The following is a 20,369-nucleotide window of genomic DNA, read 5'->3' as shown; positions in this document are numbered from 1 at the left end:
CTCTGCCACCACCTTCTCTCTCTCTCTCCCATACCCTACTCTATCTCTCTTACACACATTCCCATTCTCCCTCTCTCTCCCCCGCTCCCACTCCCTCTCCCTCTCCCATCGCCTACTCCCTCTCCCCCATTCCCTACTCTCTCTCTCCCCTCTCCAATCCCCTGCTCTCTCTTTCACAGACACACACACTCCCATTGCCCCTCTCTTGCCTCTCCCATCCCCTACTCTCTAGATTTTTCACACACACTCCCATCCCCCCCTCTCTCTCCCTCTCCCACTCCCTCTTGCATTGCCTACTATCTCTCTCTCTCAAGTACTCTCTCTCCCTCTCTACTTTCTCTCTCCCATCCTATACTCTCACTCTCTCTTCCATCCCCTACTCTCTCCCACACTCTCTTCCATCCTCTACTCTCTCTCCCTCTCTCCCTCTCTCTCTCTCTCTCTCTCTCTCTCTCTTTCCCCTATCTCATATGAGCTCTCTTTGCCACCCCTAATCTCTCTGAAACTCTCACACTCTTTCCCATCCACTACTCTATCTCTCCTGCACACATTCCCATTCCCCCTCTCTCTCTCTCTCACTCCCTCTCCCATCGCCTACTCTCTCCCATCCACTACTTTGTCTCTCTTACACACTCTCATTCCCCCTCTCTCTCCCTCCCACTCCCTCTCCCACTGCCTACTCTCTCTCTCTCTCTCTCTCTCTCTCTCTCTGTCTCTCTCTCTCTCTCTTCCTCTCTCTCTCCCATCCCCTACTCTTACTCTCTCTACCACCCCTACTCTCTCACACACTCTCACACTCTCTCCCATCCCCTACTCTCTGTCTTACACACACTCCCATCCCCCCTCTCTCTCTCCCTCTTGCACTCCCTCTCCCATTTCCTACTTTCTTTCTCTCCCATCCCCTACTCTCTCTATATCTCTCCCCTCTCATTCCCTACTCTCTATCTTTCACACACACACACACCTATCTCCCCTCTCTCCTCTCCCATCCCCTACTTTTATCTCACTCCCTCTCCCTCTCCTACTCCCTCTCCCACCACCTACTCTCTCTCTCACTCTCATTCTCTCTCTCTCTCTCTCACTCTCACTCTCACTCTCACTCTCACTCTCACTCTCTCTCTCTCACAGTCACACTCCCTCCCTCTCTACTCTCTCTCTACTATCCCCTAGTCTCTCTCACATTTTCAAACTCTCTCCTATCCCCTACTCTATCTCACATTTCCATCCCCCCCTCTCTCCCTCTCCCACTCCCTCTCTCATCACCTACTCTCTCTCCCATCCCCTACTCTCTCTCAAGCTACATTCTCTTGAGCTACTCTCTCTCGAGATACTCTGTCTCCCCCCTTTCCCATTTCTTACTCCCTCTCTTTCACATAAATGCACTCCCATCCTCATCTCTCTCACTCTCCCTCTCCCAATCCATCTCCCACTTCCTACTCTCTCTCTCTCCCCCATCCCCTACTCTCAATCTCTCTCTCCCCATCCCCTACTCTCAATCTCTCTCTCCCACTGTGTACTCTCTCTACCACCCCTACTCTCTCTTACATTTCCTCTCTTTCCCATCCCCTACTTTCAATCTCTCTCCTCCATCCTGTACTCTCTCTTTTCCACCCCTACTCTCTCTCACACTTCCTCTCTCTCCCATCCTGTACTCTCTCTACCACCCTTACTCTTTCTCACTTCCTCTCTCTCTCCCATACCCTACACTCTCCCCTCTCCTATCCCCTACTTTCTCTCTCTATCTCTCTCTCTCTCTCTCACACACACACACACATAACCATTCCCCCCCTACTCTCTCCTTCTCTTGCTTTGCATCTCTTCTATGCACTATTTAGGTCTAAATAGTGTGTCCACTTTATAGCACGCACATGCTATTGAAAATTCAAATGATTTAAATAGTGCATGTGCGATATAGGGCGTATGCACTATTGAAAGCTTTTCATTAAAACCAAGCCTAATTCTTGGTTTTCCCTTGGAGATCCAACCCAAAGGTTTTGAGTTTATAAACAGGTCTGAGATGTGTTTTCTAGAAAACATACAAAAAATGATGATTTTCTTGTGTGCTCTCCTACAAGATTCCTCATGGTTGGGCATCAATAAGGTCAAGTTACATGATATTGTAGGTCTTTGTGTTAGCTATATAACCATATAATTTATTTTAGTTTGAAATATTTCAAGCCTTTCATCTATAATTTCTTTTGAATGTATGTTCTTTTTTTTGTCAAAAACCACCATATACTAATTGGGCTATAGATTTTAGCTTGTTCATCAAATTTTGCAACAACTTAGTTTTTTAGAAACTAGACTCCACTCTACACACTTTGAAAAAAAAAAGTTTTGATTTTAGATTAGTTTTCAATTATTTCTGAGGGGAGCACACAAATATTTCACATTTTTGGGATGTGTCTAGTTAAAAAATTCATTAAAAAAATACACATTATAAAATTACCCAAAAAAACTGGGATAAACTACATAGTGTTAAGTAACTTTTGACTAGAGCGATTAAAGAATTTCAAAAAAAAAGTTAAAATTTTAGGGGGTTCACACTTTGTACTGTGTTATATTTTTTTGGAATAAACAGTACCAATTTTTGTGGCCGCCTTTTCTGAGGACCTAAAACTAAACAATTTTGAAAAAAAATTAGTAGTTTAGATTTAAAGGACTACAACGTTTTTTTTTTTCATATCTTAAAATTTTGAGCATAACTTTATTCGAATTCTTCTTAACATTCAAAAATTGCTGATTTTAGGAAAAAGGTGTCCAATTATACCCCCCTTTTGGCACCACAACTTGGTGCACTTACCCGTTATGCCTATGGATTGTTTTCATATTCTTTTGGGTAGATCTTTGTAGTATGATAGGAAAGCTTTGCATGATGGTAAAATAAATTAGTATACTATTTGGATGGATGAAAAGAAAAAAATAGATTTTCTTTGGTGGAGAAGTTGAGTGAAATTCATTGTACTATAGTGAGATTATGTTTAGTTAAGGGTAACAAGTTTCAAGATAGATAAAAGAATAGAATGTTTCCTATATTTTGATTTGAACGAAAATTGAGAAACAAGATGAATTAGAACATGCACCTAAGATTGAACCTTTGTTGATAGAATTTCATGACATTGTTTCTGATAATATACCTTATGGCTTTCCTACTATGAGATGTATAAGTTATTGTATGGATTTGACACTTAGAGAGATTTTTTGTAATAAATCACCACCGTTTAACACTTGATGAGAAGATTGAGCTAGAAAGACAAGTGTAGGAATTGTTGGAGAAAGGATTGATCAGAGAAAGTTTGATTCCTTGTGTTTTAACTACTGTACTATCATGTAAGAAGAAAAGGAATTAGAGAATGTGCATTGATTCTAGAGTTGCAAATAAGATAACAATGAAATAAAAATTTCCTTTGCCTAGGATGGATGACTTAATGGATAGTTTGAGTGGAGAAAAATATTTTACAATGATTGATTTGAAAAGTGGATATTGTCATATTAGAACCAAAGAAGGAGATAAATGGAAGACTTCTTTTAAGACTAATGAAGGTTTGTATGAATGATTGGTTATGTTTTTTGGTCTGACTAATGCACCTATTACTTTCATAAGGCTGATGAATGATGTTTTGAAAATTTTCTTGAGTAAATTTGTGATTGTATATCTTGATGACATTTTGATATTTTGTAAAAATAAGAAAGAGATCCTTGAACATATCAAACAAGTATTGCAGAGATTCAAAGAGGAAAAGTTGTTGATTAACTTGAAAAAATATTCATTTATGAAAGAGAAGATTGTGTATCTTGGTTTTGTAATTTCATCTGATGGTTTGAAGATGAACCTAAAAAGGTGAGAGTAATTCTTGATTGGCCTACACCTAATAATATTGGAGAGGTAAGATGATTTCATGGATTGGCAAGTTTTTATAAGAAGTTTAACATAAATTTTAGTTCTATTTGTAATCCTATGGTTGAGACTATGAAAATAGATAAAGGAATTTGAAATGGACACATGAAGCATAAAAAAGTTTTGAAACATTGAAGAAAAAATATTGTAGAATTGCCTACACTTTCTTTTCCTATTTTTAGTAATGTTTTTTCAAGTGGAATGTGATGCTAGTGGAAGTGAAATTGGACTAGTTTGAGTCAAGAATGAAGCCTCTTCACTTTATTTAGGAGAAGTTGAATGATTATAAGAGAAAATATTTAGTTAATGATGAGAAATTCTATGGGATTCTGTATTGTAGACTAGCCATAAAGCTTTGCAATATTTGGGGAGTTAGAATAAGTTGAATCAAAGACATATGAAGTGGGTTGAGTTATTGCAATTTTTTTTTCCTTTTCATTGAAATACAAGAGTGGATAGTTGAATAAAGTTGTAGATCTATTGATTTGAAGGGGAAATTTGCTGACAAAGATGAGAATTAAGGTACTTGGTTTTGATGACTTGAAGTGTTTGTATGATAATGATCTTGATTTTGCAAAAAAATGGAAAGCTTGTAAGGAAAAGAAAGTGAGTGACAAGTAGGATGATTATTTCATTCAAGAGGATATGTTGTTAAGAGGAATTTAGTTATGCATACAAGAGGATCTATTACACTAAACATAATGAAAGAGAAATATAGCGGTGGAATTACTAGACATTTTGGGATTGAGAAGGTTTTTAAACTAATATTTGAGAGATAATTTTGGCCATAGATTTACAAGGATTTATAGTGAATGGTTAGAGATTGTAGAATTTTTCAAGAAGAGAAAGGAACTAGTCATAATGTGGGATTTTATTTTCCTTTACCTATACTTGATAGAGCCTAGGAAGATGTGAGCATGGATTTTGTTCTTGGATTGCCTAGAATTTAGAGAGGTAATCATTCCATTTTTGTAGTAGTTGAAATTTTTTGAAAGATAGCACATTTCATACCTTGTAAGAATAATTCTAATGCATTACATGTAGCTAAGTTATTTTTCAAAGAAGTAGTAAGATTGCATGAGTTACCTAAGACTATTGTGTCAAATAGAGACACTAATTTTACTGGTTACTTTTGGTGAACACTTTGGAAAAAGATGAATAAAGAGTTGAAGTTTAGTTCTACATTTCATCCTTAAATAGATGGATAGCTAAAGTAGTGAACATAAGTTTGGGTAATTTACTAAGATGTTTAGTTGGAGATAAGTAAGCTAATTGGGATTTTGTTTTTGCACAAGAAGAGTTTGCATACAATAATTTTGTGAGTAGAAGTACTAAGAAGATGCATTTTAATATTTTTATTTAGTTTCATCCTAAGGAAACAAGAAAGTTGAAAGACATTACATGAGGAAGTTAAAAAAAAAAATGGAAGACAGTAATCAAAATTATAAATAGAGATTTGATAAAAGGAAGAGACACAAATATTTTGAAATTCATGATAAGGTTATGATTCATTTGAAGAAAATTAGATTTCTAGTTGGTACTTATAGTAAGATGAAAAATATAGAAGTTTGGAACTTGTAAGATTTTGAGAAGGTTTAATAATGGAAATATTTATGAAGTAGAATTATAAGAAGATATGGATGTATTGCCTATGTTCAACATTTTAGATATATTTGAGTATTAGGAATCAGAAGATGAGAATGACAGTAACCTCAAATATCTTAGAAAGAAGAAAGAAGACATTGAAAAGATTCTAAGTAGAAAACTAAGAAAGAGCTTTAGAGGAAAGGATTACATGGAATACCTAGTTCACTTGAAAGAAAAACCTACTGAAGATGATTTTTTGATTAAACAAGCTGAATTGGATATTTATGATTCAAGTCATAACATGAGTATTGCCTAATGTGGATATTATCTCTTTATGAACCTCAAGTGTCTGATGTAGGAACGTCTTGGGTCTTTGAAAATCTTACATCAACTGAAAATATATCTTATTTTATGTACTAGTCTAATGATCATGAATTATCCCTTGTTGTTATTTGTGTCATGTTATGCATAGTTGACATGTTGATGATGACCTATCCCTAATCTTCTTCCTGAGAGTGTACACTTTGATCATTTTCATTTCTCGAGCTATGAACATTCTTTATGGTCTCTATTTTGGTGTGTTTTTTGTTTTGGTGTGGTTTCTTATGTTAGCATAATGTGTTGCGAATTTAGGAGCTAACTCCTAGGACACATGTGTACCCACCTTCAACTGTGCAATGTCTTATGGTTCATGTAGCATCATTTTTTTCTTACTCTTCCGAGGTTGGAGCTATAATTTAATTAAATGTTTTGCTAGCTAGCTTGTAGTTTAGCTAGCTCAATAAGAAGCTTAGTTAGAGATAGAATAAGTAGGGATGATGATGAAGATAGAAAGATGATAAGAGATATTGAGAAGTAGGCTAGATGTGGAACTTGATTCTAACTTTGCAATTTTATTATATATAGTCCAAACCCAAATGGCCTCATAGTTAGGCATGTTGAAAGAATTATTTTAATTATTACACTAGTGTAGCTACAAATTATTTAACCTTATGTTAAAATGCGATGCTTATTAATTACACCTAAGTAAAAGCATGAAATCTTGCATTGTGTACATTGTGGGATGTTATGATCCTAGTGGGTAGCCTTCACTAGCACTTTAGAGTTTTGGTGCAATGATTCATACCATGTGGTATCAGAGCCTCCACCTAGGTTTGATTCTTAGAAGAAGTGGCATGTCAACATTGCAATGTATGTTTGGGGCTTATACAACTAAGGGAGGGCCCACCAAATTGGTGCATGGACTATGAAGAATGGTGGGATGTTATGATCCTAGTGTGTGTCCTTCATTAGCACCTTGGGGTTTTTCTGCAATGGTTTTACTAGATATGATGATCAAAAGGACAAGGATGAGTCTAGTAGTAACAGTCATAACCATAGGAGAAAAGATTCTAGTCTTTCCATTATTAGAATAATACAAATCATAGAGGAAAAGGAAGAGGGAAAGGATTTGGAAGAGGAGCCTTCCCTTGAAATCATTTTCACTATGGAGAGGAATGGCATAGAGAATTTGAGTGTTCATATCTCCAAGGAAGGATAGATTAGAAAACCAAAGGATAGGCTAGAGTTGTGCATGTTGATGAAGATGCCAAATCATCCCATTCTGAAGATGCTAAAAGAGAAGTCCTAGTTAATTTGTGAGTCTTGCTAAGTGGTGAGAATAAAACTAATCAAAAGAGGAGTTTGTTTTATACAAGGTTCATATATAAGGATAAGTATTGTGATGTGATCATTGATGGGGGAAGCACTGATAATCTGGTACTATAATAGGAGTTTTTTTGAGCCAAGAAGGTAGAACTATTGTTTGTTTAAGTGAGAAGTTGAATGATGCCAAAATAAAATTATATTTTGTTTATGATTAGGAATTTTATGCTATAGTTCAAGCATCAAAGAAGTAGATATACTATCTTCTTCATAAGGATTTTGTTTTGTATATTTATTATCAAGCTTTGCAATTTTTGAATAGTCAAGCCAAATTAAACTAATAAAATTTGAATTGGGTTGAGCTTTTGGAGAGTTATACATTTTTTTGAAACACATGAGTAGGGAGTCTAACAAAGTAGTGAATGTTTTTAGTAGAAGACAACTTCAGATGTAGATTGAGGTGTTTGGGTTCAAGGAACTCAAGAATTTGTATCTAGAGGATCCTGATTTTAGTGAAGCTTAAAAGGATTGTACATAATTTTTTACACTTGATAGGATGAAGTGGTTGGATTTTAAAATACATTATGGTATGTTGATCAAAGTAATTTAGTTGTGCATTCCCTTAATCTATATGAGAGAGAATATCATCAAGGAGAAGCATAGTGGAGGGTTGGCTAGACACTTTGGTAGAAATAAGACCATTTCTTTGGTTGTTGGGAATTATTATTGGCCATAGTTGGAAAAAAAATGTGAAGAAGTTTGTACAAAAATATAGATTATGTTAGATGGAAAAAGAAGTGAAGAAGAATATTGGGTTGCATCAGCCATTATCTATATCGATGAAGCCATGGGAGGATGTCAGCGTGGATTTTGTTCTTAGTTTGAAAATGACACAGTGAAGGCATGATTCCATATTTGTGGTGGTTGATAGATTATCAAAAATGTCACATTTTATTCCTTGGAAGAATACCAAAGATGTTGTCCATGTCGCGTAGTTATTTTTCAAAGAGGTGGTGAGACTACATGGTCTACTATAGAGTATAGCTTCTAATTGCAATACAATGTTTGTTGGGTATCACTAGAATACATTCTAGAAGAACTTGAAGATAGATTTGAAGTTGATTTCATCACATCATCATAGACAAATGAAAAAATAGAAGTTATGAACTAAAGTTTGGGGATTTTGCTAATATTCTTGGTTAGAGATAAACCAAAGGGCTGGGATCTAATTTTATAGTAGGTAGAATTTGTATAGAATAATTTTTTCAATGGGGGTACTAGTAAATCACCATTCTAGATTATGTATGGGAGTAGTTCTAGAAATGTTTCACTATTGGGGCAATTGGATGAAAGAGAAATAAGTAGTGTAGAAGTGGAATATTTTATTGAACATTTGAAGAACATTCATGAGAAGGTGAAGAAGCACATTATTAAGATGAATATATAGTACAAGGTTAATGTAGATGCAAAAATTTGTTATAAGGAATTTCAAATTGGAGATGAAGTCATGGTTCATTTGAGAAAAAAACATTTTCAAGTGGGTACATATAACATGTTAAAAGTGAATAAGTTTGGATTATACAAGATAGTGAAAAGGCATGATTCTGGTAATTTCTTATGAAGTGGATTTTCTTATTGAATTGAATATTTCACTAATATTTAATATTTTAGATTTGAAAAATTATTATGAAGGAGGTGATGGAGATGAAGTTGTAGAAGTGTAGTGGAGTATTTCAGTAGCTAGATCATCTATAAAGGAGATTGAGATACTAGACAACTGTGTTGTCAAAATACAAGAAATATAACTTACGATGGTCAAATAGAAAGGGAGACTAGTACAAGATTAATCATGGCTAGAAATGGAGGAGGTTAATCATATTGGTTTCCCTCTAAAAACCTCAAATGTGATGGGGTCAACTCTCAAATTAGCATGGGTGTATGATGCAGGATCATCCTAGGTGTACAAGCAATCTTGCATCACCAAAAAGTAGTTCCTTTTTGTTTCTTGAATAAGGGTTCTTTTAGTACACATTTTTTTTCTGTGAAGGATTTCTACTTAGTAAGTCAGTCATATGAGCCTAGAATGTCCTAATTTTAGAGGTGGATGTTTATCTTGTGTATATTAGCATACTAGTTGAGGCTTTGTGTCATATCATGAGTATTCATAGATTTATTGTAGATTTTTGGTGTGTAATTTTGGTATAAAAACTTCAGGATCACTGTTGAAGACCTTATAAGCTCTATATGAGATTCAAAATGGGGTCAATAGGAGCTTCCTCTAGTCAAGCCTTGTAGATCAGAAGCTAAGGGTTCTACAAAGTGGTTCTAATAGACAATCAAAGTAATGGTTTGAAATTTATGTCCTTCTGAAGTTTGGTAAACCAAAATTTCTAGAATAAGTGTCAAATGTGTATTAGGCATACTCTATATTTACTTCTAGATTTAGTTGGTCTCAAGGGTTAGGGTTTGATGCCTAGAAACTTCTTAGGCTATATAAAAATGTCTATTTAAGGAGCTCTCGTACAATATTATCTAGGACAACTTTGGGGATAGTTCACAGCTCTATGTTACAAATTATTGTAAGGAAGGCTCCCATGTGGGTTTGTATATTGTATTTCAAAATTTTATAATTCCACATTTGTGGTGATAACAAGAAGCCCATATTTTATTCTTGCCAATTGTTGTTGTTTCTTTATTTTTGTTAAGTGTTTGTGGTATCAATGGGAGCACCCTTCATCAGAGACTATTCTAGAGAGGTCACAAAAGTAAAATGTTTGATATGTTTTATTGGTAATTAATTATGTTGGTTTAATGTGTTAATCCTTATTAGATAAAATGCTAATTTTATTTTAATATATGGGAACATTATCGTAATGTTTTTAAACATACTTAAGAAGGCGTGTATGACTTAATATGGTTCTATGTAATCAATTATACATTAGGGAAGCTTTAGCAAGCCAAACTAATTAGTTATTAGGATAGGGTATATAGGAAATATGTTTTCCATGGATAATATATCACCTATAATTGTGTGGATGTATTTAGTATATGTGAATTTGATCTGAGAAGAAAAGAGATGGAGTTGATTGTTGGAATTGAGCTTCAAAGCAAATCTATTTGGAATTGAATTTTAGTACTAGTCAGTTTATTATATTGAATTTATATCTTGAAAATCTACTCTTCATTGTTGACTACATAAATTTGGATGATGTGTTCAATTGTCTTCCTAGGGTAAGTGCACAAAGTTGTGGTGCCAAAAGGGGGGTATAAGTGGACACCTTTTTCTAGAAATCTACAAATTTTGAAATTCAACAAGAATTTGAAGATAGTTATGCTCAAAATTTTAAGATATGAAAAAGAAAAAAAAGTTGTAGTCCTTTGAATCTAGTTTCTAAACTACTAATTTTTTTTCAAAATGGTTTAGTTTTAGGTCCTCAAAAAAGGGGGCCACAAAAAGTGGTACTGTTTGTTCTAAAAAAAATAACATAGTACAAAGTTGGCCCCCCTAAAATTTTAACTTTTTTTTTTGAAATTCTTAAATCAAAGTCAAACGTTACTTAACACTATGTAGTTTATCCCAGATTTTTTGGGTAATTTTATAATGTGTATTTTTTTTTTAATGATTTTTTTAACTAGACACATCCTAAAAATGTGAAATATTTGTGTGCTCCCCCTAGAAATAATTGAAAACTAATCTAAAATCAATTTTTTTTTTTTCAAAGTATGTAGAATGGAGTCTAGTTTCTAAAAAACTAAGTTGTTGCAAAATTTGATGAATGAGCTAAAATCTATAGCCCAATTAGTACATGGTGGTTTTTGACAAAACTTGAACATACATTCAAAAGAAATTATAGATGAAAGGTTTGAAATAGTTCAAATTAAAAATAAATTATATGGTTAGATAGCTAACACAGAGACCTATAATGCTATGTAACCTAATCTTATTGATACCCAACCACGAGGAATCTTGAAGGGGAGCACACAAGAAAAAATAATCATTTTTGGTATGTTTTCTAGAAAACATGTCTCAGACTTGTTTATAAACTCCAAACCTTTGGGTTGGATCTCCAAGGAAAAACCAAGCCTTAGGCTTGGGTTTAAATAAGCTTTCAATAGCGCGTGCACCCTATAGTATGAGCACACTATCTAAAACATGATTTCTCAGTAGCCCGTGCGTGCTATAGTGCGCATGCACTATTAGGACCTAAATTGCATAAGAGAACTAGGTGGGGGGGGGGATAAGGGATTGGCTATGTGTGTGTGAGAGAGAGATAGAGAGAAAGTAGGGGATGGGAGAGGGGAGAGAGAAAGTGAAAAGAGTAGGGTGGCAAAGAGAGTATAAGATGGGAGAGAGAGTAGGGGTGGCAGAGAGAGTATAGGATGCGAGAGAGAGAAAGTGTGAGAGAGAGTAGGGGTGGAAAAGAGAGAGTGAAATATGGGGGAAAGAGATTGAAAGTAGGGGATGGGAGAGAGAGGAAGTGTGAGAGAGAGTACAGGTTGGGAGAGAGAGATTAAGAGTAGTGGATGGGGGGGAGAGAGAGTAGGCGATGAGAGACAGAGTGGGAGAGGAAGAGTGAGAGAGAGGAGGATGGGAGTGCATGTGTGTGAAAGAGAGAGTATGGAATGGGAGAGGGGGAAGAAAAAGTAGCTCAAGAGAGAGTAGGGAATGGAAGAGAGAGTAGGTGATGGGAGAGGGAGTGGGAGAGGGAGAGAAAGGGGGGATAGTAATGTGTGTAAGAGAGAAAGAGAGAGAGAGTAGGGGATAGGAGAGAGTGTGAAAATGTAAGAGAGAGTAGAGAGGGGGGGGGGGGAGAGAGAGAGAGAGAGAGAGAGAGAGAGAGAGAGAGTAGGCAGTGGGAGAGGGAGTGGGAGAGGGAGAGCGAGTGAGAGAAAAAGTAGGGGATGCAAGAGGAGAGAGGGGAGATGGGTGTGTGTGTGTGAAAGAGAGAGAGAGTAGGGAATGAGAGAAGGGAGAGAGAGATAGAGAGAGCGGGCAATGGCAGAGGGATGGGAGAGAGAGGGAGAGAGAGAGAGAGAGTAGGTGGTGGGAGAGGGAGTGGGAGGGAGAGAGAGGTGGAATGGAAGCATGTAAGAGAGAGATAGAGTAGGGGACAGGAGAGAGTAGGGGACATGGACTACAAGAGAGAGAGAGGGGGGGGAATGGGAATGTGTATTTATTTATAAGAGAGATAGAGTAAGGGATGGGAGAGAGTGTGAGAATTTGAGAGAAAATAGGAGGTGGTAGAGAGAGCTCATATAGGATGGGGGCAAGAGAGAGAGAGAGTAGGGGATGGGAGAGAGTGTGAGAGAGAGTAGGGGATTGAAGAGAGAGAGAGTGAGAGTAGGGGATGGGAGAGAGAAAGTAGAGAGGGAGAGAGAGTACTTGAGAGAGAGAGAGAGATAGTAGGTGGTGCAAGAGGGAGTGGGAGAGGGAGAGAGAGGGGGGATGGGAGTGTGTGACAAATATAGAGAGTAGGGAATGGGAGAGGAGACAGAGAGAGGGAGGATGGGAGTTTTTGTGTAAGAGAGACAAAGTAGGGGATGGGAGAGAGTGTGTGAGAGAGTAGGTGGTGGCAAAGAGAGATCGTACATGATGGGAGAGATAGAGAGAGTGAGATTATGAGATGGGAGAGCATGAGAGAGAGTAGGGGATGGGAGAGGGAGAGTGATAGTAAGGGATGAGAGAGAGAGAGAGAGAGAGAGAGAGAGAGGAAGAAAGAGAACTTGAGAGAGAGAGAGAGAGAGAGAGAGAGAGAGAGGAAGAAAGAGAACTTGAGAGAGAGAGAGAGAGAGAGAGAGAGAGATAGTAGGCAATAGGAGAGGGAGTGGGAGAGGGAGAGGAAGAGAGATAGGGAGGATGGGAGTGTGTGTGACAAATGTAGAGATTAGGGGATGGTAGAGAAGAAGAGTGAGGGGATAAGAGTGTGTGTATCTCTGAAAGAGAGAGAGTAGGGGATGGGAGAGAGTGTGAGAGTGTGAGAGTAGGCAGTGGTAGAGAGAGAGTATGATGATGGAGGAGAGAAAGTAGGCTATGGGAGAGGGAAAGAGAGATGGGGGATGGGAGTGTGTGTGTGTGTGTGTAAGAGAGATAGAGTAGGGGATGGGAGAGAGTGTGAGAGTGTGAGAGAGTAGAGGATGGGAGAGGAGAGAGAGAGAGTAGGGGATGGGGGAGAGAAAGTAGGCAGTATGAGAGGGAGTGGGAGAGGGAGAGGGGGAGAGAGAGAGGGGGAATGGCAATGTGTGTGACAAATGTAGAGAGTAGGCAATGGGAGAGAAGAAGAGTGGGAGGATAAGAGTGTGTGTATCTATGAAAGAGAGAGAGTAGGGGATGGGAGAGAGTGTGAGAGTGTGAGAGTAGGGGGTGACAGAGAGAGAGAGAGTATGGTGATGGGGGAGAGAAAGTTGGTGGTGGGAGAGGGAAAGAGAGGGGGGATGGGAGTGTGTGTATAAGAGAGATAGAGTAGGGGATGGGAGAGAGAGTCAGAGTAAGGGATGGGAGAGAGAGAGAGTAGAGAGGAAGAAAGAGAACTTGAGAGAGAGAGAGAGAGATAGTAGATGGTAGGAGAGGGAGTGGGAGAGGGAGAGGGAGAGGGGGGGATAAGAGTGTGTGTATCTATGAAAGAGAGAGAGTAGCGGATGGGAGAGAGTGTGAGAGTAGGGGGTGGCAAAGAGAGAGTACGATGATGGGGGAGAGAAAGTAGGTAGTGGGAGAGGGAAAGAGAGAAGGGGGATGGGAGTGTGTGTGAGAAAGATAGAGTAGGGGATGGGAGAGAGTGTGAGTGTGAGAGTAGGGGATGGGAGAGGAGAGAGAGAGAAGGGGATGGGGGAGAGAAAGTAGGCAGTGGGAGAGGGAGAGAGAGAGGGGGGATGGGAGTGTGTGTGCAAGAGAGACAGAGTAGGGGATGGAAGAGAGTGTGAGTGTGAGAGAGTAGGGGATGGGAGAGGAGAGAGATATAGCAGGGGATGGGGGAGAGAAAGTAGGCGGTGGGAGAGGGAGTGGGAGAGGGAGAGAGAGAGGGGAAATGGGAGTGTGTGTGTGTAAGAGAGATAGAGTATGGAATGGGAGAGAGTGTGAGATTGATTAGGTGGTGGTAGAGAGAGCTCATACAAGATGGGAGAGAGAGAGTTGAGAGGGAGAGAGATAACTTGAGAGAGAGAGATAGTAGGCAGTAGGAGAGGGAGTGGGAGAGGGAGAGGGAGAGGGAGAGAGATAGGGGGAATGGGAATGTGTGTAAGAGAGAAAAAGTAGGGGATGGGAGAGGAGAGAGAGAGTAGGGGATGGGGGAGAGAAAGTAGGTGGTAGGAGAGGGAGAGGGAGAGAGATAGGGGGATAAGAGTGTGTGTGAGAGATCTAAAGAGTCGGGGATGGGAGAGGAGAGAGGGTGAGATAGGTAGAGAGAGTAGGTGGTGGGAGAGGGAGAGTGAGAGAGAGTAAAGGATGGGAGAGGGGAGAGAGAGTAGGAAGAGAGGGAGGGAGGGGATGGGAGAGAGAGTAGGAAGGATAGATGGTGCAGGAGCACCTAGGTAGGCTAAGTGTGAAACCTAGGTATTTTTTTATTTTTGGCTTGTAGTGATGCTAGCCACATCACTATTCTAATAATAGGTCCTATGTGGTCCTTAGGTGTGTTTAGGAGACTTGGCAAGACCCAAAGTGACCAAGTTGCTAGAAGTTGCCGACTATTGTCAACTAGGTGACTTAGGTCTGGAAAAGGCTAAAATGGTCTAGAAAGGTTCCAATGGCTTTGAATTGTTTATTTGAAGTCATTTTATGCATATTATATGTCTACTTTGTTTTTGTGCCAAATTTGGAGGTCTAACTCCATGTAGAACAAAAGTTGCTGAAATGTTGTCATGTTGTGATGACAACATTTTCTTGCAAAAAGCAACTTTTTGGCATTTGTGTGTTTAGAATGTCCTAACTATTTAGAACAGTTATGGAACTGATGGAGGAGCCTTTAAAAACATGAGGACAGCCATTTTCAGGGGGTTGGACAAGTTGGTTTTGCATTTTGTACGAATTGAGCAAGTATTTTGTTGCCGGTTTTATGCATTTGAAGGCATTTTTAATAGAGGCGCATTGAATGGCCTGATTTTTGTGTTGGAAAAGTTCTGAAATATTTTTTTTAATCTTTTTGTAGTGTTGGTTTGATCATTTTAATTCGTTTGCATTAGTGTAGAAAAATCTTTTTGTTCTTGGCAAGTTGCTGATCTGAACAGGGCTGCACTTAGAAAATGGGATCTTAGGGCCACTTCCCACCATTGGAAACCTCTGGTATTTTGGGATTTGGAACTAGGATCCATGTACATTATGTATCAAGAAGGAGGGCCCTTGAAAGCATCAGCAAGCATTTTTAAGGTGATGCCCTAGGCAAGCCAAATGCAACTTGGCTAGGAATCACAGTTGGAAAATGAGTTATGGAGAGGATTGAGTGTACAAATACCTTAATCCGGCTGCACAGTGAGTAATGAGAAGGTCTAACCTTGCTCCAGTCCAAAGGAGAGGTCTTGGAAAGGTGTCTAAGGTGGTTTTCCATCACAATAGCGATAAAGCACTTGAAATCCTCATTTTTGGCCTAAAACCGTACTTTCATTGTACGGAAAGTTTGGAGGCTGGAAAATTATAGAATCTTGAAGTACTCTAAAAAGGGTATCCAAAAATATAATTTTTTTGCAGGGTTGTTAAGAAGTTTTTCAAGAAATCTTGTTTCCAGCTATTTAGGAGGGCTAATTCCTAGTAGCCTTTTTGGAGCAATTTGGTGTATCTTCCCTAGTAGATTGAATGCACCTATGAAATCAGCATTGTTTAGGGTCATGGATGTTAGAAGGAGTCTAAAAAAATCCTAGATGAAGAACTGGTACCCTTGGAGCTATAGATGGACTTGAGGGTTAATAGCGGACTGGAGCCGGCTAGTAAGAAATTTGATGTTACTTTGTTGGTGTACCCCCAACTGAAGGATTAGGATCTCTTGAGCAAGGTCCTAGTAATTATAGGGTGTGAAGAAGCCCTAGTGGGTCTAGTGAATGACCTAAGGTAGCCCTGAGAGAGAGCTTGGGGTTTGAAAGCAAGGTTGGGGTGTTACATCAGAGTGGTATCAGAGCAAGTTAAAGATTTGGGAAAGGTAGTTAATGTTGGAAGCCGCTGAAGAATCAGTAGGAGAATCCATGATGGTGACAAATGTGGAGTTAGCTAAAGAAGTTGATGAGCAAAGGCAAAGAAATCAGCTTCTTGAAGAAGCACTAGAAGAGGTGAAGCAAAAACTAGATGCAGTTATAGAGGCAGCCAAGAAAAGAGATGAAGAAGAAGATGGGAATGGTAAAAAGGTAGCAAAGGAAGATATTGTACCTGAACCTGATCCTATCTTGCAAGAAGAGCCCTTCTTGAAGGCAATCAAAGCCTTAGGAGGTAAAGCTTTGGAAGGAGTGCCACTTTTCAGTGGTAAGATGGATATTGAAGCAGTTATGGATTGGTTAGAGGGTATGCAGAACCACTTTGAGTGTGAGGGTATCTCAGAGGCACAGAAGGTTAAGGTTGCTAAGTCAAGGCTTAGAGGCTTAGCCTTAACATGGTGGAAGTATGTAAAAGATGAAAGAGTCAGCATGGGCAAGAATCCAATTGCAAATTGGAGTGCTATGGCAAACAAAATCAAGGAGAACTTCCTACCTGAAGACTTTGAGATCCAACTCCATAAAAACAGGCAAGGACTGAAGCAAAAAGATCTTGATGTGACCTCCTACACTGAAGAATTTCAGAGGTTGTGTTTGAGATCCAAGAAGCAAGAAGAGGAGTCACTCAAGGTGGCAAGGTATCTTGGTGGCTTGAAGTGGAACATTCAAGAGGAGCTTAGCTTATGGGCCCCTACCACTATCCAAAGATGTCATCAGCTAGCTTTGAAGGTAGAAAAAAAGAACAAGAGGAAAGGAGATTCTAACTTCAAAGATAGAGGCAAAGGCAGAAATCAGAAAAATCAAAGAGGAGGCTACCAAGGCAAAGGTAGTGATCAAAAGAGCCAAAGTGAAAGCAAACCCATGGAGCAAACTATTGACCACTCTTCAAGAGGTGGTTATAATAGAGGGAGAGGCAATCAAGGAGGATCAAGTAGGGGTAGAGGAGGTAGGAGCAGCTCTTACTTTGCAACAATGAAGTGTTACAATTGTGGTCAACTAGGCCATCCTGCCTATAGGTGCCTGGACAAACCCTCTTCCTCAAGCCAAGATAAAAGGCTAGCATATGCACAAGAAGATAATAGAAGTTGCAAGGATGTTGACATAGACCATATTGAGTCTGAAAAAGGTGAGAACCTCATGTTTAGAAGGGTGCTGATCAAGCAACTAGCTTCTAATGAGCCTAGACATAGAAGGGCATTGTTTAGGATCAAGTGCAAGATCCTAGGAAAAGTATGCAAGGTGGTGGTTGATTCTGGATCAATTGATAATGTAATATCAGAGGAGGCTGTTACAAAGCTCAAACTGAAGAAGATACCTCATGACAACCCTTACAAAGTCACATGGCTTAACAAAGGGCAAAGCATCCTAGTGAATGAACAAGCATGGGTGGACTTCTTAATTGCAGGATATAAAGACTGCTTATTATGTGATATTTTGCCAATGGATGCTTGTCATCTTTTGCTAGGGAGACCTTGGCAATTTGATAGGGAAGTGGTCTATGATGGCAAGGAAAATACCATAACATTTAAGAAAGGAAGCAAGACCTTCAAAATTCAGTCATTGTTAGAAGGGGATGAACCACAGTCCAAGGTGCCTAATGTGTTGCTATGTGGAGAGAAAGAGTTTATTAGAGACCTCAAGCATGAGGAGAGCCAAGGATTTGCAGTCATACTAAAGGCTGCAAGTGAAGAAAAGCTAGTCCAAGAACCTTTACCAGCAGAGGTACAAGAGTTGCTTGTAAAGTATAAGGAGATTGTTAGTGATGGTACACCAGCTACCCTACCACCAAGAAGAGTTATCAGCCATCAAATTGACTTTGTTCCAGGTGCCTCACTACCTAATAAGGCAGCCTACAAGTTAACCCCAGATCAGAACCTTGAAGTGGCAAGACAAGTCCAAGAGTTGATCGACCAAGGTTTGATCCAAAAGAGCATAAGCCCTTGTGCAGTCCTGGCGGTTTTGGCATCCAAGAAGGGAGGAAAATGGAGGTTGTGTACTGACTCAAGGGCCATTAACTGCATTACAATCAGGTATAGGTTTCCTATTCCAAGAATTGAAGACCTTATGGATTGTTTAGGAGGTGCTATGTATTTCACTAAGCTGGACTTGAAAAGTGGGTATCACCAAATTAGAATAAAGGAGCTTAAGACTACTGATGGTCTTTATGAATGGCTTGTGATGCCATTTGGTCTTTCCAATGCCCCTAGCACCTTCATGAGGCTCATGAATGAAGTGCTGAAAGACTTCACAGGCAGATTTGTGGTGGTGTATTTGGATGATATCCTCATCTACAACAAGACCAAAGAGGAACATGTCAAGCATGTAGAAGTGGTTTTGAAGAGGCTTCATGAGGAGAAGCTATCTATCAACCTTGAGAAGTGTGACTTCTTCAAGCAAGAGTTGGTGTATCTAGGCTTTGTGGTGTCTAAAGGAACTTTGAAGATGGACAAGGAGAAAGTTGCTGCTATCCTAAGTTGGCCTACACCTACCACATCTAGTGAGGTAAGAAGTTTCCACGGTTTGTCTCAATTTTATAGGAAGTTCATTAGGAACTTTAGTGGTATTTGTGCACCATTTCTTGATACCATAAAGGGGGGAGTCAAGTCCAAGTTTAGGTGGACTTTAGAGGCTGAAAATTCATTTGATATGTTAAAAAAACAAGTAGCTACTCAACCCATCCTAAAATTGCCTAGCTTTGAAAAGTTGTTCACCTTAGAATGTGATGCAAGTGGCCTAGCAGTGGGTGGGGTGTTGAGTCAAGAAGGTAGACCAGTAGCCTTCTATAGTGAAAAGCTAAATGAGGCCAAGAAGAAATATTCATCCTATGATCTAGAATTGTATGCCTTAGTCCAGTGTCTTAGGAAGTGGAGACACTATTTGTTGCCAAAATAATTTGTTGTGTTTACAGATAATCAAGCTCTTAGCTACATCAACACACAGGAGAAGTTGAGCAACAGGCACTTGAAGTGGATGGAATATTTGTAGGCCTTCACCTTTACAATTAAGCATAAGAAAGGACAAATGAACAAGGTTGCTGATGCATTAAGTAGAAGGGTTTTAACAGTCCAAGAGATTCAGCTCCATAGCATTGGAGTGGAGAGTTTTCAGAATCTTTACAAGAATGATGAGGACTTTGCTGAAGCCTATAAGGTATGCATGGATTTTGGAAACCACTTTCATAGCAGATTTTCAGAATACACTTTGCAAAATGGGTTGCTATTTAAGGGTAACCAGTTGTGTGTACCAAGAGGTTCCATGAGAGAGAACCTAATACAAGAGAAGCATAATGGCAGCTTGAGTGGGCATTTTGGTATCAGCAAGACAATAGAACTAGTGCAAAGGTTCTATTATTGGCCTAAATTGGTCAAAGATGTAACCAAGTATGTGGAGCAATGTATGGTGTGTATGAAGGCAAAAGGAGGAATGAGCAATGCAGGTCTTTACTAGCCCTTACCAATTCCTAGCAAACCATGGGATTGTGTAAGTATAGATTTCATTGTTGGTTTGCCTAAAACTAAGCAAGGGTATGATAGCATTTATGTTGTTGTTGATAGATTCAGTAGAATGGGACTTTTCATTCCATGTAAGACAACTAATGATGCAAGTCATATAGCTCATTTGTTTTTCAAAGAGGTTGTAAGGATTCATGGACTTCCATTAAGCATTGTTTCGGATCGAGATGTGAAATTCATGAGTCACTTTTGGAAGACTTTATGGAAGAAGCTTGGCACTAACATGTCTTTTGGTTCAGCTTACCATCCTCAAACTGATGGTCAAACTGAGGTGGTTAATAGAACTTTAGGTAACCTTCTTAGGTGCCTAACTAAGGAGTATGGTCAGACTTGGGATGTTATCATCTCACAAGCAGAATATGCCTACAATGATAGCAAGAATAGGACTACCGGAAAGAGTCCTTTTGAAATTGTTTATGGCATGCACCCAAGAGGTGTGTGTGAACTAAGGTGTCTTGGAAACATGGATCAGATTAGTGGTCAAGCTGAAGACTTTGTACAAACCATGAAGGAGATTCAGGAGCAAGTCAAGAAGACTATTCAAGACAACACTCTAAAACTCA

Source organism: Cupressus sempervirens, chromosome 9 (genome assembly GCF_028749045.1).
Source record: "Cupressus sempervirens isolate cs-2001-9-10 chromosome 9, ASM2874904v1, whole genome shotgun sequence".
Classification (NCBI taxonomy): domain Eukaryota; kingdom Viridiplantae; phylum Streptophyta; class Pinopsida; order Cupressales; family Cupressaceae; genus Cupressus; species Cupressus sempervirens.
The sequence above is the reverse complement of the archived record's forward strand: the minus strand, read 5'-3'. Positions refer to the sequence as shown.